Source organism: Panthera tigris, chromosome A3, assembly GCF_018350195.1.
Source record: "Panthera tigris isolate Pti1 chromosome A3, P.tigris_Pti1_mat1.1, whole genome shotgun sequence".
Taxonomy (NCBI): Eukaryota; Metazoa; Chordata; class Mammalia; order Carnivora; family Felidae; genus Panthera; species Panthera tigris.
Genome location: NC_056662.1, coordinates 67,665,020 through 67,681,764, shown reverse-complemented (window position 1 = coordinate 67,681,764; position 16,745 = coordinate 67,665,020). Strand labels below are relative to the sequence as shown.

At 41.1% G+C, this 16,745-nt stretch overlaps 1 protein-coding gene and 1 long non-coding RNA gene across 4 annotated transcripts in view; one reads left to right on the top strand and one right to left on the bottom strand.

Moving 5' to 3' along the window:
- The window catches only part of FSHR (follicle stimulating hormone receptor), a 171,960-nt gene extending 171,083 nt beyond the window's left edge, over positions 1 to 877 (top strand). For all 3 annotated transcript variants that reach the window (XM_042981354.1, XM_007084696.2, XM_007084698.2), the window contains one exon: positions 1 to 877. This exon is cut by the window's left edge and continues 1,995 nt beyond it. The gene's annotated coding sequence lies outside the window, so the exon portion shown is untranslated.
- Positions 1 to 15,597, bottom strand: part of LOC122237314 — a 60,982-nt gene extending 45,385 nt beyond the window's left edge. The window contains exon 1 of the long non-coding RNA XR_006215714.1: positions 15,550 to 15,597. This is a non-coding gene — a long non-coding RNA (uncharacterized LOC122237314). The remainder of the gene's footprint in view (positions 1 to 15,549) is intronic.
- Between the last annotated feature and the right edge of the window lie 1,148 nt (positions 15,598 to 16,745).

Sequence of the window (16,745 nt, the reverse complement as noted above, 5' to 3'; positions counted from 1 at the left end):
GCTGCAAAATTCTTTTATGACCAAAGGGAGAGGCAACAAGATGGAAATGGGGCAGTTTTATCTTGTGGGGTTCCATCTCATGCGGTGGCTTCCAGCATGCTAGTGGTCTTCCCTTTATCACTGCCTCTGTTGTGGACTTGAGCTCCAGCATGAGATGCATGCCTGGTTCTGCTTCTTTAGTTAAAGCCTAATTTGTAGAAGATAGAGCCTACAAATGTAGAAGATAGAGCCTATATGGCATGTATGTAGATTATAATGTTAAGAACCTAGTGGCTTTGGAATTAGAGCTAAGACTTTATCATAAATCCTCGATAAGCGAGGACACTATACTATCTCTCCAGGCTCAACTTATTCATGTTAATTGGAATTGGTTAGAATTCCTAACTATTGGGCTTATTGTGAGAAGCGAATAAGAAAATGTTAAGTGCTTTAGTGTTATAGTAGGCTTGATACATTTTAGTTTACCTTTCTCCCCCTAGACCAATGCCCAGTACTCCTGACCCTTGATCTAGAACTCATTCCATTATACCATATTGTTCCTAATAAGTAACTATATTTCCCATATTTATTTTCCTGAAAGACCCAGTCTAGAAAACCTGGACCATAAATTCCAACCATAAATCTCCACCAAGCACTGTTCCATAACCACCTCACAAAGCTCTGAGTCTCCTCTCAGAGTATGCTCTTTCCGTGTTGAAGCCAATCCTTCCTCCTCTTGCCTTAGGGCAAGCATTTCATAACTTTGTCCCAAATGAATTAACAAGGAAGTTAGTATAGGGCTGGAAGAAAAAGCAATCATTTCTCCCTATGTGCCCTGGCATCATCTTGACCTGTTGTGAGCATCCAGTGAACAATAGAATGGTTATCTTTAAAAATAGTGTAGACCAGGGTGTCTGGCTGGCTCAGTGAGTTCAGCGTCCAACTGTTGATTTCAGCTTAGGTCATGATCTCACTGTTTGTCAGAGGGAGGCCTGGGTCAGGCTCTGTACTGACAGCACAGAACCTGCTTAGGTTTCTCTCTCTTCCAATCTCTCTCTCTCTGACCCTCCCCCACTCAGTTTCTCTAAATAAACATGAAATACATAAAAATAAGTAGTCTAGACCTAGGCTCTTCAGTACAGTAGCCACTAGCCACATGTGGCTACTGAGCACTGGAAATATGGCTAACCGGTAGGAGACATGCTATAAGTGCACACAACAGACTTGATTTCAAATAGTTACTGCAAAGAAAAAAATAAAGGATGTATGGTAACTCAGTAATTTTTTATACTGACTACCTACTGGAACACTACTATTTCGAACACATTAAGAAAAGTGTAAAATTAATTTCATCTATTTCTTTTGACATTTTTAAATGGAGCTACTAAAACACTTAAAGTCACCTATGTAGGTCATGTTTGTGGCTTATGTTATGTTTCTATTGGAGAACACTGGTCTAACCTGACACGAAAATAAAGCATTTTCATTTAGCATTTTCCTCTCTGGCCCCCACACCAATTTGTCACACTGCTGGGTGTCCCAGCTCCATCTGCAGCCATACTTCATCCTTGTTTATGTCCAAAAGGAATAGTTTTCTGAATTTGGACTCAAAAGCAAGTAGCAGCTAAATTAAAACTAGGATACAGTATTAATTATTTTACAACATAGCTGTTGATAACACATTGGTTTAACAGATAGTGGTTCTAAGAGGCAAGAATATGTTTAAAGATAAATAAACGCCAAGAGAAGCTCATAAGACTTTTGTTCCATCGCTTTATCACTACAACACTTCCTGTAAGAGATGAGACTTTCCTTAAAAAAGCAAACATATTTATAGGGAGCTAAATTTAGTACTCCAAAACTCTTAAGTCTTAAGGGAAAAATACTTCCTGCATTTGAATAAAAACAGTTGGCGTCCAGTGTATCACTCTTTTCCCATTAAAAAAAAAAAAAAAAGACAAAGATTATACAGGTCACACCTCTAGGCTGTGACTCAGAGTGGTGCTTCAGTCCCAGAGTGGTAACAGAAAACAAAACAAAATGATTACAACAGAAAAGAAAAAACCCACACCCCCCCCCCAAAAAAAATCAAATATTATCCAACTTGTTTTTTTAAAATTTTTATTTCAAATCTCTAACACCACAGAGGACCAGTATCTCCCAGAGATTTTTCAAGTACCCATGACTTCAGAGGGATACTCGAAATATTGACACAGCCTAGGTACTGATCTTTCAGAATGAATACTGGCTGTCAACAATCCATTTGGCCATCCTCATGCAAACCAGGTGACTGGCTGCCCTGCATAAGTTTCTCCCCAACTCTCTGAACTCAACCTGGACCTTGCTTCCATTACTCTTTCCTCAGATTTTCACCTACCTAGAACTCCTTCAGTCTCATCCTGGCCAGTCTCTCATATCACCTTCCTCACCTCCACTTTGCTCCAGATTCTCTTTCACTGCTTAAGAAGCAGTCAGACAATATAGAATGATCCTCAAAAGGATCAGAACAAAGAGACTGAGTGAGAAAATCCAGAAGCTTTTAGCCAGCAGAATGATATGATGAACTAGATATACAGATTAATACATTTTTTATCTTGCCACATACAGGAACAATACTGGTGGGGGATGGAGGGAGTAACACATGAGACTATTGTACAACAGGGCTCAGTGGTTAACAAAACATGGAGAACCCTTCAGACTTCATTTCTGGAAGGGGTACATGGAGAGAGGAATAAAACAAGAGAAAGGCTCTTCTGTACTTGCATCACCAAGATGCTACAGATCTTATCAGAAGTGACACTCTGCCTTGTTTTGTCCAGCATCATATAGTATTCATTAGGAAATCAGAAAAAGATTACTGAAACTGATATCTCAATTCTAGGGTGATGGCCACAAGTGTTGGAATCAATAATTTATAAGGAAAGCTCATAAAGACAAAGAATGAACTGTCAGCTTCTGAATAATCAAGGGCATTGGAGGAAGACAAATATATAGGATGTTTTGTTTAATATTTAACATTGAAAAAAAAAAACAACTAAAAGCACAACATAAAGCCCTTCCATGAGACTGTACTAACTGGTTCCCATCAAAATGGTTTCAGCTCAAGTAACAGAAATCCCAACTAAGAATGGCTTAAACCACAAAGCCAATTACATAAGATGCTGCAGACTTGGACTGGCAGCTCCATGATCTCAAGGATCCAGGACCTTTCCATGTTTTTGTCCTGCCATCCTTGGAGTGTTCAGTCATGATTCCTCCTTGGCAGCAAGGCTGTAGCAATTCTACACACCACATACAGGTATGACCAAATCCACAAACAAAATGTAGATCTTTACTTCCCTGTGTCTCTTTTCAAAAGGGAAGAAAATGTCTCCCAAAAGACCCTCAGAAAAGATCTCTTCCTACCTATTATCTCATATTACTACCCTGGTAGCAAGAGAGATGGCAAACATGAACTCTGCTACAGTTAGCTTCTGCAGTGGAAAGACAGCTCTGTTAGCTAGGAAGGTGGAAGGGGAAGATTCAGTGGGGGGAATGTTGGGTTGGCAATCCCATCCTACAACCAGATTTAACCCAAATCCTTATGGGATGAAACCATGGGGTTCAAGGTCAAGAAGCATACCACACCTTCACATCTCCCATTTTATGTTCTCATCCCTCACTCCTCTCCCCCTCCACCCATAGCCCATATTCCAGCTTCTCCTCCCTATGTTAGTCTGTCCTTCCTGGGACAAACTCTAGAAGCTGCTTAGATCTCAAGGCAACCACTGGAGTCAGATATTACCTAAGAAATGTTCATTTAAGGCAAGATATGGAAATTGAAAAGAACAAAGAGAAGGGATAAAAGAAAAAAAGAAGTACAAGGACAGGAAAAGAGGAGACATGAGAAGAGAGAGAGAAAGGCAAGACAAGTTAAAGAAAAGAGAAATTCAGAAGGAAACCAGGTTCAGATGGTATCTTTTTAGGCTGGTACTTGCCCATCTCTGTCTTTAAACCCTTTCAACTTGTTGCAAAGAATTCAACTCAAAACATTCAATGGGCTCAGCCTTAGATCCCAATAGAGAGGTCCATTGGTCATACCATTATGTTCTAGACTTCCCACATACCATCATCTGGAGCCCTAGGATCTAGTTTAAAGGATGAGTAATAAGAAAATATTTCTGAAGGTCTTCAAAGCCTCTTTACTTCAGACATCAGAAAATGTAAGGAAAGCTCAGTCCTTTTCAAGACCTAAGTCTTCCTAATATTCTGTTCTAATAGCATTATCCACAGCCCCTGAGCTCTTTTCTTAGGCCTCAAAAATACACTAAATCCCAAAACTGTAATAGCACTCTATTTTTGTGCTCTCAATTCCTTTACTTAACAAAAGATTCCTTGAATCTTGAAACATTACTTATAAACAAACCTACAAAGAGAAGAATATAAAAATCATCTTATTTCTAGTGATGCTCACCACATAAGATACAGAGAGAATTTTGGTTCTGCCTTTACTGAATTTTCAGGCAATTTTTCCCACATGTATCATTAGCCAGGGTCATTCAACTTCCAGGTATTAATGAGTTACATGAAGATGAGGTTTGGATAGACAAGGTTTTTAGTTGTTTCATTCCTTTTCATTCACAAAGCCTTATCACAGGGCTCTTATCCATAAATAAGTGAGTAAATAAATAATCTACCAAATGCCTACATGTTCCATAACATAGGAGAGAAGGGGAAGAAGGGGAGGAAAGGAAGAAAGGAAGAAGAAAACTTGAAAAATAGTAATAAAATTATACCTCCTCTGTCTATAAAGTGATGGGAACTCTTTATAGGCCACATCCCTGTAGAAATCCTTTCTCCATGTATCCCAACAAAATTCTCTTCTCCATGTATTCCAAGTAGAACATAGGCTGCTCCCAGCCCAGGCTCCCAAACACCACAGCAAAGGTAGTGCTTCCTCAGGTAATGACCCAGGAAGACCTCTATTCACTGTGACCTGATGGAACATTGGCTGGTGTGGTAAGCCCTCCTTCCTAGAATATCTGGAGGGCTTACAGCAGCTTAGTTTTCTACATCTGTAAACAGAATTAGACCAAAATTCAAGAGCCAAGTTACTTGTGGGAGAGAAGCTAATCAAAAGTCATATTAGTTAGCATTTGTAGTTATGCAAATATTTGGTGTTGAGATAAATTAGATCACTGGTGGCCACTTCCAGAAATCAAAAACCAACTTTAAAGAAGCCACACAGTTCTGTTTTCCATCCACTCATTCAATAAGTAAATATTTATTAAGCACCTACTGTAAGTCAAATACCATTCCAGTCACTAAAAACACAATGGGGAGGGACCTCAGTGGCTTAGTCATTTAAGCATCTAACTCTTGGTTTCAGCTCAGCTCATGATCTGTGAATATGAGCCCCATGTCCAGTTCTGTGCTACTAGTGTGGGGCCTGCTTGGGATTCTCTCTTTTGCACTTTCTTCCCCTCTTCTGCTCATGCCCGCATGCTCGCTCACTCTCTCTCTCACACACACACACACACACACACACACACACACACACACACACACACACACAAATAAATAAACTCTAAAATAAAATAAGAGGCACCTGGATGGCTCAGTCGGTTAAGAATCCAACTTTAGCTCAGGTCTTGATCTCATGGTTGGTGAGTTCGAGCCCTGTATCAGGCTCTCTGCTGTCAGGATAGAGCCTGCTTTGGATCCTCTGTCTCTTTCTCTCTGCCCCTCCCTCCACTATTCCCTAAATAAACAAAAAACAAATAAAATGTAAAAACATAGTGGTAAGTAATCAGACAAATTCTGCCCTTGTTAAGTTTACATTCTGTAGAGGTAAGAGAAGACATACAAGCTCAATAACATATTGAATGCTAGACACTCACAAGTGCTAATGACAGAACACAAATCAGGGAAGAAGGGTAGCATATGAAATGTCACAAGATAATTTAAAGGCCTCCCTCAAGGGGTGACTTTTGACTGAAGACAGGAAAGTAGTAGAATATGGTACATGAGGACATTAAGGGAAGGATGTTCCAGAGAGAACAGCAAGTTCAGTACAAAAGGCCGGGGATAAGCTTGTTGTGTTCCAGAAAAATAAGATCAGTGTGCCTGGAGCAGAGAAAATCGAGTGGGACAAAGACATGAAGCATAGGGAGCCAGATTATTTGGTTTCCTTTACTTCTAAAAAGGTCCAGGTAGACAAACAGAAAAAAGTATATAAAAGGTTGTCATATCGGGACACGTTGGCAGCTCAGTCAGTTGAGCATCCGACTCTTGATTTAGACTCAGGTCCTGATCCCAGGGTCATGGGATCAAGCCCCGCATCAGGCTCTGTGCTGATTGTGGAACCTGCTTGGTATTCTCTCTCTACCTCTCTCTACCTCTACCTCTCTCTCCCCCCACCATGCCCCTCTTCCTGCATGTTCTTACATACTCTCTCTCTCAAAATAAATAAACATTTAAAAAAATAAAAGTTTGTGGTACTAAGCCAATGTGTAAACATTGCCTATCATAGTCCTGAACGCTAGAAGATCTTGAATTCCAGTCACTTTTCATTTCCTTTAACAACGTGCCCCACCTCATCGTCCTGATTCCCCCAGCCCTACTTTACCTGTTCCACCATCATCTCTCTACTCCCCCCTATAGCAAAGCTGCTCTCCTGTGGAGCTGTCACTTTGTAAGGGATATGATAAATGGTTCACACCACAGTGATAATAATCTCTTAAATTCCAATGGGCTTTACACATTCTAGAAAACTTTGACTTGCATTGGCTCATTAGATTCTCAAAATATTCTTGTGAGGTAGGAAGGGTTCTCTTGTTAGAGAGGAAAAAATTGCCATTCAGAGGCTAAGTGGCCTATGTGGGGTCACGCAGCTAACAGAAAGCAGAGTGAAACTACAATTTGAGTCTCCTGCTATACCCTTCCTGAAGTTACATAAAAGTAGAGACATTGCAAACACTACTGAGCAGCCACTACATTTCCATACGGCTGGTGCTAACTGGTCACGGTGAAGCCTAGATGGTATAAATTTAATCAAATGAACAAGAAAAATGGAGTCACAAAGCAAAGCCCAGTTTTCAAGTGAGCAGGATTTTTACTAATTCCCTGAAACCTCATTTTTCCTACTGACCCTAAGCAAAATCCTGAGCTCAGCAAAAGCCAGGGGAAGATAAGGTCCATGAAGTATACTCTAAACCAGTACACCCCTAACTCATGGGCCATACTTGGCCATGAGCCAAAGTGGTTAATAAGTTTCAAAACTCTAAGCTATTTCCTTAAGAAAGAAAGAAATAAACTTTATGTGTATTTTTGTTCATCCTTAAAAAAAGTCAGCTTTTTTTTGAAGTGAGTAAGACCATTACATGGTCTGTGCCCCTTTCTCTGCCATAATAAGTCATTTCACAAATGAAGCGATGTGAGAGCAAAAGTGCCCTGAGATATGGGCAGCTATGTCCCTGCCCCCACTGGACATCACACTGGAGAGCCCCCACTCTGGCCCTCTTGTAGCCATGCCCCAGCCCTGCTAAGGAGTCTGAGTCCACAACGCCAAGGAGACATGACCACCCAGTCTGCCCCAAATACTCCTGCCCCAAATACTCAGTGTTTGCCTTGTCCTCCCCATGGAAAACCACACCCCCAGTGTGTATACCACAAGGCCTAAAGATTGCTGTTTGTGGGACGTTAACAGACCTTAGAGTGCAGGCTGAAGCACACCATGCATGCTGGATGGAATCAGGATGAAAGAGAAGTGAGGAGAGGCACCTGAGTGGCTCACTCAGTTAAGTGTCTGACTCTTGGTTTCAGCTCGGGTCATGATCTCACAGTTTCATGAGTTCAAGCCCCTCATTGGGCTCTGCACTGACAATGTGGAGCCTGATTTGGATTCTCTGTCTCCCTCTCTCTCTGTCCCTCCCCCCATTCACGCCATCTCTCTCAAAATAAATAAATAAGCTTAAAAAAAAAAGGAAGAGAAGAGAGGAGCTGCAGGTCAATACCTCTATTTGCACACTTACCTAAGTCCTGCAGATGTTCATAATAGTATGCACAAAAAAGTGGAGATAAAGGGTGCCATCCCATCCCCACTACTGAGAGAACTACTCCAGGTTTTCAAGTTTTTCTAGATGAAGTGCTTTTTGTTTTTAGACCAAATAATATACAAACTGCAATCACAAGTATCCACATAGCCTTAAGGAATGGGGTATAGCAGGGAACAAGGGGAGAAAGCTTTTCAGGGTCCCTACTATTTCCCTTGCCCACAGTCGCTCTGTGCTCTGTGAGAACATGACTCCAATCTGTGAGAACACATTAAGGGAGCCAGAGGCAGAGGAGCCCTGATGTGGACACTAAGACAAAGTAAATATAGCAGCTCCCTCCAACATGCCATCTCCCCACTGTGATAGTCCCCAAGTAAAGCCGAATCTAGTTAGAAGGTCACAAGCAGGTGGCAGTGACTAAGAAGAGAGTCCACCAACATTCCTCAGCATCTTTCTGACCACACCTTTGGCAATAGTTTTGCAGGGGCTGTTGGATTAAAAAGACCTAAAAAATCATCCTAGTCCTATGCAAAATGGCAGGCCAGCATTATCATCTTTGCTTGGGACACTCTGTTCTCTGCCCTTCAGTGAATTCCACCATGCTTATCAAAAACCTTGGCACCTGTCTCCATTTCCTTCCTCAATCCTGAACCTTCCTGGAGACTTCAGCATCCTCATGGATCCCCCAGCCTAGACCTCAACTTCACAATGCTTTCACTTACTTATTCCCAGTGCTTTACACCTTCATCTACTTTGTCAACATACAGCCATAATTCTTATTTCCCAAACTACCCCTGTCCCTCCAAAGTTCTGCCCTTCAGAAACCTGCTCCCTGACTTCTTCACTATTCTACTGCCTTTTTCAAACCTTTCCTCCTGCAGTATGCCTCATCTTTCAGGTTGTCATGTCTTTGTACATGCAATGCTCCCTGCCTAAAAGGCCATCCTGACAGTTGCCTGCCTGATATGCCTACTCCATCTATTAAAAAGGCAGTTCAAACATGGCTTTTCCATTCAACCTAAGTTGATTAAGCACCTGTTAGGGAGAAGGCACTGTGATAGGCAGCAGGATTACAAAAATGAGTAAAAGGTCTTCCTTTCCCTACAGGGACTGGCTCAGGAAACTGACAAGGGAACATACAATTCCATCCATGTAGGAGTTCATCACCACTAGATCTGCCTTTTAAGACATGCTAAAGGGTACTATTCAACTGGAAATAAAAAGATACTAAGAAACAGTGTAAAAATATATGTATATATATGTAAAATTCACTGGTAACTATAAATATATACCCAAAGTCCTTTTGGGTGCTATGCCTTTCTAACTTTGGAAGCTTTTACAGTTTCTTTTTCATATCCTTCATGGTTACTGTGGAACATCTCTGTGTGAGGTCACCTTCTGTTTAGTACTCTGTGTCCCTCCCATTCAGGGTCTTTTTTTCCCTTCTGTGATTTTGAGGGGAACTTATACCTCAATCCTCCTGATCTCTCAACTTGGCATCTGTTCATTTTCTGATGCCTTCTGGGGAAATTCCTTATTCCAGTATTTATCTACTAATAGGTTCTTTGGCTGTACCCATTCATTTTATGCAGCCAATCCATTGAGTGCTTTATTTCACCAATTATATTTGGATACTCGGTATTTCCAGTTGGTTCCTATTCATATTTGCTTCTCCCTGCTTTATTTTTTTCAATATTCTCCTTCATCTCTAAGGATAATTACTATGCTTATTTTTTATATAAGCTGCTTCCTCTGGTTTAACTCCTCTTGTTAAATTTCTTTCATAGAACTTTTACACCTCACATGTCTGGCCACATTTCCTTTTAAGTGCATCCTTTATTCCCTTAAGACTACCAGCTGCTTTGCAAAGACTATCTACCTGGGAGAGCTATAAAAACAGACTTTGCTTATTCTCCAGGTGAATGAAAGGAGGATCGTCTTCAAGGTAGAAAGTCTCAAAGGTTACCCTCTGAATTCAACCATTCCCAGATCCCCACCTCCACCAGGCGTTCCCCTGGTCTCCAGGGAACATCTCATCACTTCATAGCCAGGCATGTTCTCATACACACAGACCTCTTCGGTGTAATTGCCTAGTCCACTGGATAGAGGAAGACAGAGTAAGGAAATGCTCAGTGGTCTAGGTGTTGTGGCTGCTGGCTTTTCACTTTGGCCCTGGAGCTGCCCTCACACTACCCTGCCACTTCCGCCCAGTATTGCTGCTTTTCTGCCCACAAAGGCGGGCAATGCATCACTAGAGTAACATGGGGAAGAATAAGGACACATGAGAAATCACTCTTCCAGCCAATCTTTTGGATGTCCCTGGCCTTCCCCCTTAGTCTGTCATTTCTCCCATGCTGGCAGCCAAACACATTCATCTCCCTGGGGTTCCCAGTTTTTCTGTCAGTTAATGAAAATGGTTGAGATCCACCTCTCTCTTTTTCCTCTGACATCTCCATTGTTGGGTTCAAAAAAGAAAGCCAACACCATGCAGACTGAGCCATATGGGACTCCAGGTATATCAAGGCCATATAATAACAACTTTGTCAAGAGAAAGGTTTTTAAAAACACTGTAAGACAAGAGTAGTGATGACTGAGTGCAGAGCCAGATTACATGCCAGCTCGTAGCTCAGGCTACACAGCTCTCTTGACATCTTCAAACCAAAAAGAGAATTTCAGAATCAATTTAATTTAATCAAAGCTCACCAGGGGCACTAGAGATCAACAACTGCTCAAAGGCAGTAAGTAGCTCCTAAGAAGAGTCAGTCACAGAAGCATATGCCTTAGGATATAGTCCCTGCCTTCATCTAACTCAGCTTTTCTTTTAAACTACCTTTTCAAACTTCCATAGCTCTCTATAGGTTCCTTTCCTTCCCTGATATCCAATCTTACTCTAATTTCATTCATCCTGTCCCAGTAAAAAGATACAGACAATGGCTAAGATAAAGAGTCTTTCATAAATTCTTATATCAAAAAGGCTACAGTCCAGGTTCTTCCATGGCTTCTGGGTAAACACTAATTACCCTGAGATTTAACAAGACATTATGGAAATTTGGGATGACAAAGGACAGAATCAAGCTCCTTTTCTCTGATAAAAGGAATTTAACATTTGCATGGAATCCTATGGAAAAGAGAAAAGCAGCCAGGACTTAAGTCTTCTGGTAATTTGCCCTGCTAGAGACTGGATTTTCTCCTAATGAAACAGCATCAACTTAAAAGCCAAATCACTTCTGGATAAATGGCCAAAATGTTCCTCATACAAGGCCCTTTAAGTAAGCATTCAATAAAAATCCTCTCGTATTAAAGATGAGAGTGAAAATACATCTTCAACATATTGAACATCCTAAGACTTCCCAAGTCCCTCCATTGTAAAACAGGGACCCAAGTCCATCACCACAGGTTATGAGGATTCAAGACAGCAAAGGATGTCCTGACCAATCAATAATAATAGCCAGAAATTATGAGCATTTCCCATTTATCCTCCTGTCTATGGTTCTAGACCTACGTGGCCTCACACACAAACACAAACACACACCACAAAACCATTATAGAACTTTTTCCCTCTCAGCCTTTATCTCTATCCCCTTTTCTATCCCAGCCTGTGGTAAAAAGTCATACCCTTGGTTTTCACAATGAGGAAAACATCTACTAGGACTCCATCCACCTGACCAAAACATCAAAAATTAAAAAAAAAAAAAGTAGACAGTGACCACAATTCTTTAGCCTGTTCTTTCTTCTCCTTTCAAAAGAGACACTAAACCACAACCTCCTTTTCTCTTCACTGATAAAGCAGAAAAAGATCTTGGGAAAAACTGGCTCAGCCTCTAACAACTTAGGTATTATCATCTCCCATTTTATAGATGAAGCAACTGAGGCCCCTAAAAGTGACTTACAAATATTCCACATCAAGTTTCAACAGCTGAACTAGAATTTAGGTTTTGTACTTTCTAAAACTTAAAACTTTTCCCCATTCCTCCACACTGGCAGTTGTTTGCCAGATGCTCAAGAATTCTTAATTCATCACAATCTGTGCAAAGAGTTGGGAGGACACTGGTATTCCTCAATCTTTATTCAAATCTCATCAACCACTGCATTTCACAACATCACAAAAGCTTCTCTATTGCATTGTGGTGGGTTTTCAACCACTTTTAGTTGACTTTTTGCCACCCTTTCTTAATGGGCAGTTCACCAGGCCGATACAAGGTCACCATCTAGTGGTAAGATCCTCTAACTGCAAGCTACGTAGCCCATCTGAGATTCTTCTCTGCACCCCTTTGCCTTATTCCCACACCCACCTCCCACCCCTGCAGTTATTTCCAAACTCCCAGAAATAATTTGCAAAGGAAATAAAGAATTTCCAGTTATGTCACAGTATTTTTAAGATTATTTTAAGATTGGGGCACCTGGGTGGCTCAGTTGGTTAAGCACCCAACTTAGGCTCAGGTCATGATCTCACCAAGCTCAGAGCCCCACATTGGGTGAGCTCAAGGCCCGCTTCAGGTTAGTTTAAACCCCACCTCGGACTCTGCACTCTCTCTCCCTCTCTAAGCCTTGTGGGATTCTCTCTCTGCCCCTTGCTCAGTCACGTGCACCCTCTCTCTCTCGGTGGGGGGGGGGGGGGAGTTATTTTAAGATTTAGACATTTACTAAGGCAATACAGAGTCATATGAGATAATTATCTAGCTGACCAGAAATCTACTTTTGGTGTCGTAAACCTTGAAATACAAAGAGACATCACTAGATGTCTAGAACACTAGATATGAACTATATGGTGAATGATTGTAGATGCCCGTAAGTTGAGGTGAGCTGAGTATTAGAGTCTACTTCACTGAAGGAGCTCTACGATCTTAGCAACTTCCCAGGTACCTCTCAAACAAAAGCAACTACTTCTGAGAAGGATGTGAATTCTGATTCTGCTCTCAAGTATTTATTGAATATCTACTCTAGGCTTAAAAATATGAGGTATGTTAGGTAAGATTGAACATTGCTCAAGAAATTGCTTTGGCCCCTCACTCACTATTCTGTAAACTCTGCTACTTCATATTAAGCAAATAAGCTCAATGGCAAATTCTATCACCTTTTTCCAGTCCCAAACATAAGTCTCTCTGTAGCCTATAGCACCATTAAGCGAGTGCTCTTCCTAAAATAAAACTCTTGTCCATCCTTACTTCCTTGACATATACACTCTTACTTGTAAGCCCACCTCCCTCCTCATCTAATTGTTGGTGCCCCCATGCCTCCCCAAGTCTGTTTCCCCCAAGATCTAGTTTGGGGCTCCTTCTCTTTTCCTTCTTTTCACTTTATCTTGACAATCTATCACATTTGTAGCTTTGATTATCATGTATCTATCTCGCCCTGATTTTTATTCTAAGCCCTAGATTCGCATTTTTAACTGACTACTGATTATCTTTCCCTAAGATTTCAAACTCTACATGCCTAAAATCAGATCAGCAATTTCCCCTCCAAACTCCACTCCTCTTTGTTCACCACTTCAATTCATCAGGCTCCATCTTCTGCTGCTACTTTAACTCCTTCCTTCCTTCCTTTCCTAATAGGCTATCATCTCATTACTTTCTGGGGCAGTCAATTCTGTATCTTCATTGATCTTTCCCATACCTTTCTCCCTCTCCCCAAGACGACTAGTCTGATTCAGGCTCTCTTTCTCTTCTACTCTGAATATATCTTGCAAGTATTTGTTCTGTGCATATTATGTACCAATCATTTGCTAGGCACTGAGAATATAGCAGGGACCAAATGAGACAGCAGCCTTGCCCTGATGACACTTATATGTTATTATAGGCAAAGAGGAAAAACATAAAGGTGTAAAAAAAAAAAAACTTGAACATTTTCATCCTTGTCTCCTTGAATCAATAAAACAAGATCACTATCGTCTCAAACCTTTAGTTTCTTCTGCTGCTCTACCCATTTTAAGTAACCTATAATAGAGGTGCCTGGGTGGCTTAATCAGTTAAGCATCTGACTCTTGGTTTTAGCTCAGGTCATGATCTCGCAGTTTGTGACTTCGAGCCCTGCATCAGGCTCTGCACTGCTCTCCCTCTGCCCCTCCCCATGTCCACACACACACACACACACACACACACACACGCACACGCACTCTCTCTCAATAAACACTTTAAAATAAATAACCTGTAATAAACAGAAATATTTTAAATTTACATAGTTTATGGCAAAAAGGGGAAAAGCAAAAGTTTACATGGTTACCCTAAACCTCACAGTTATTCTTTACTTTAAAATCCTTTTTAGGGATGCCTGGGGGACTCGGTTGGCTAAGCGTGTGACTTCAGCTCAGGTCATGTCTCACAGTTCGTGAGTTCAAGCCCCACATCGGGCTCTGTGCGGACAGCTCGCAGCCTGGAGCCTGCTTCAGATTCTGTGTCTCCTTCCCTCTCTTCCACTCCCCTGCTCATTCATTCATATCCTCTCTCTCTGTGTCTCTCGCTCGCTCTGTCTCTCGCTCGCTCTGTCTCTCGCTCTGTTTCTGTCTCTCGCTCTGTTTCTGTCTCTCGCTCTGTTTCTGTCTCTCGCTCTGTTTCTGTCTCTCGCTGTCTCAAAAATAAATTTAAAAATCCTTTTTATAAATCAAGAAACAAATTCTAAACTTCTGAGGGTATATGGAATTAATCAGGCAAAAATCGTATATGCCTAGCCATAGGAAAAACTATGGAATAACCAGGTTTTGTTAGTAGGAAGCAAATTAGTAGCATGTGCCAGTTTTGTTCATTTACTTCAAAACCTAAAAGTCCAAATTATGTTTATTGTGTTTACTAGAAGGCCTTAGTCCATCAAACTGATGCTTATTGAGCCCACAAAATCATCAAGATTTACGTTTGTTCACATTCCCAGTATTAACTGCTAATATTTAAGGCCTTACATACTTCATTCATTCATTCATTCATTCAACAAATGTTTATGAGTGCCTACTATATGCCAGACATCAGGCTGATTTCTGGGGTAGGAAGACAGGACATTGTAATTACCTTCATAGGACAGCCTCATAGGACTAGGATTTGTGTAACAATGAGAGTTCAACTAGAAACTCAGATGAAGTTATGGGAAGGGGATGGTTAGGAGTCAAGCAAAGCCTCACCATAAGGAGATATTTAGGTTAGGTCTCGAGGGATCAGAGGGAAAAGAGTTTTTCATTCAAGGTAGAGATGGATATTGCCGACAGAAGGAAAAAGATGTACTTAGGGATGTAACACAACAGACATTATCCACTGGGGCAACTGCCAATCCATGACACAGGAGTCCGAACTTCAGATAAGAGAGTGGGGAATAAGCCAGTTACCAAACTTGAACAGAAATATCAATACTGTGTCATACTTACACATAATTGAGAAATACTTACCAGTTTCCACCATTTGCTTGTTTGACATGTACTCAAATGACCCATGATCACGCAATACAGATAGACACACACATCAATCTACTCCCCAGCTACAAATTGCCCATACCCTTTTAGCCATTGACTCTGTATTTAATCATTTCACAATTCCTCCAAGACATTAAATTAACATACCATCAGTGTGCCCTGTTTTTCCAAGGTAACCATGAATTTATTAAAAGAAACTTCAGTTCTGCCTGCTGGTTTGTGTGATCCAGTGTTTGGTTGTTTGTATTGTTACCATGGCAACAGGTGGACAGTTAAATTTGGCATAGAACATGTGGTACTGCTAAAATGTTGCTTTATGAAGTACTTTCTGGTACTATTTCCACCGAAGAGTTAAAGATAATATAACAAGCCACTGTCTCTGGGGAGGAATCAAACAGAAGAGGGAGTACGATAATGGGCTGGGTTTCAAAAGGGTTTTATGGACCACATCTTGTGTCAAGGAATGGATAGCTCTTACTGGAGAAGTCCTTCAGGCATACAGGGGGTTAAACAGTGCTAATAATGCCAATGTGAACTTGACTCTCCCACCACAGGAAGGGTACTCAGGCTTTCCAACCTAATGACCATGGATCACTTTTCACCGAAAGGCTCAGTGACCTTCCATGAAACATACATTGAGAAAATACTGAGTTAGATATTATAGCTTTAAAAAAAACTGTATTAAGAACCTTACACATATTACTAAGTGAAAGAAGCCAACTCGAAAAGCCTACATTCTATTTGATTCCAACTATATAACATTGTGGAAAAGGCAAAACCACAGAGTTTAAAAGATCAGTGGTTGCAAGGGTTTTTGGGGGAGAGAATGATAATAGATGGAACACGGGATTTTTAGGGCAGTGGGAATACTGCGTATGATACCATAGCGGTGATTATATATTTGTCCAAACCCATACAATATACAACGCCAAGAATGAACCTTAATGTGAACTCAGGTGATGATGATGGGTCTGTTTAGGTTCATCAGTCACAACTAGTGTACCACTCTGGTGGATGTTGATGGGAGGCTGTGCAGGTGTCAGATTAATGGGTATATGGGAAAACTCTGAACTTCCTTTTTTTTTAAAAAATTTTTTAATGTTTATTTATTTTTGACAGAAAGAGACAGCATGAGCGGGGGAGGGGCAGACACACACACACACACACACACACACACACACACACACAAACCAAAGCAGGCTCCAGGCTCCGAGCTGTCAGCACAGAGCCAGACACGAGGCTCGAACTCACAGACCGCGAGATCATGACCTGAGCTGAAGTCGGACACTCAACCGACTGAGCCACCCAGGCACCCCCCCCCCTTTTTTTTTTTTTTTAAGAAC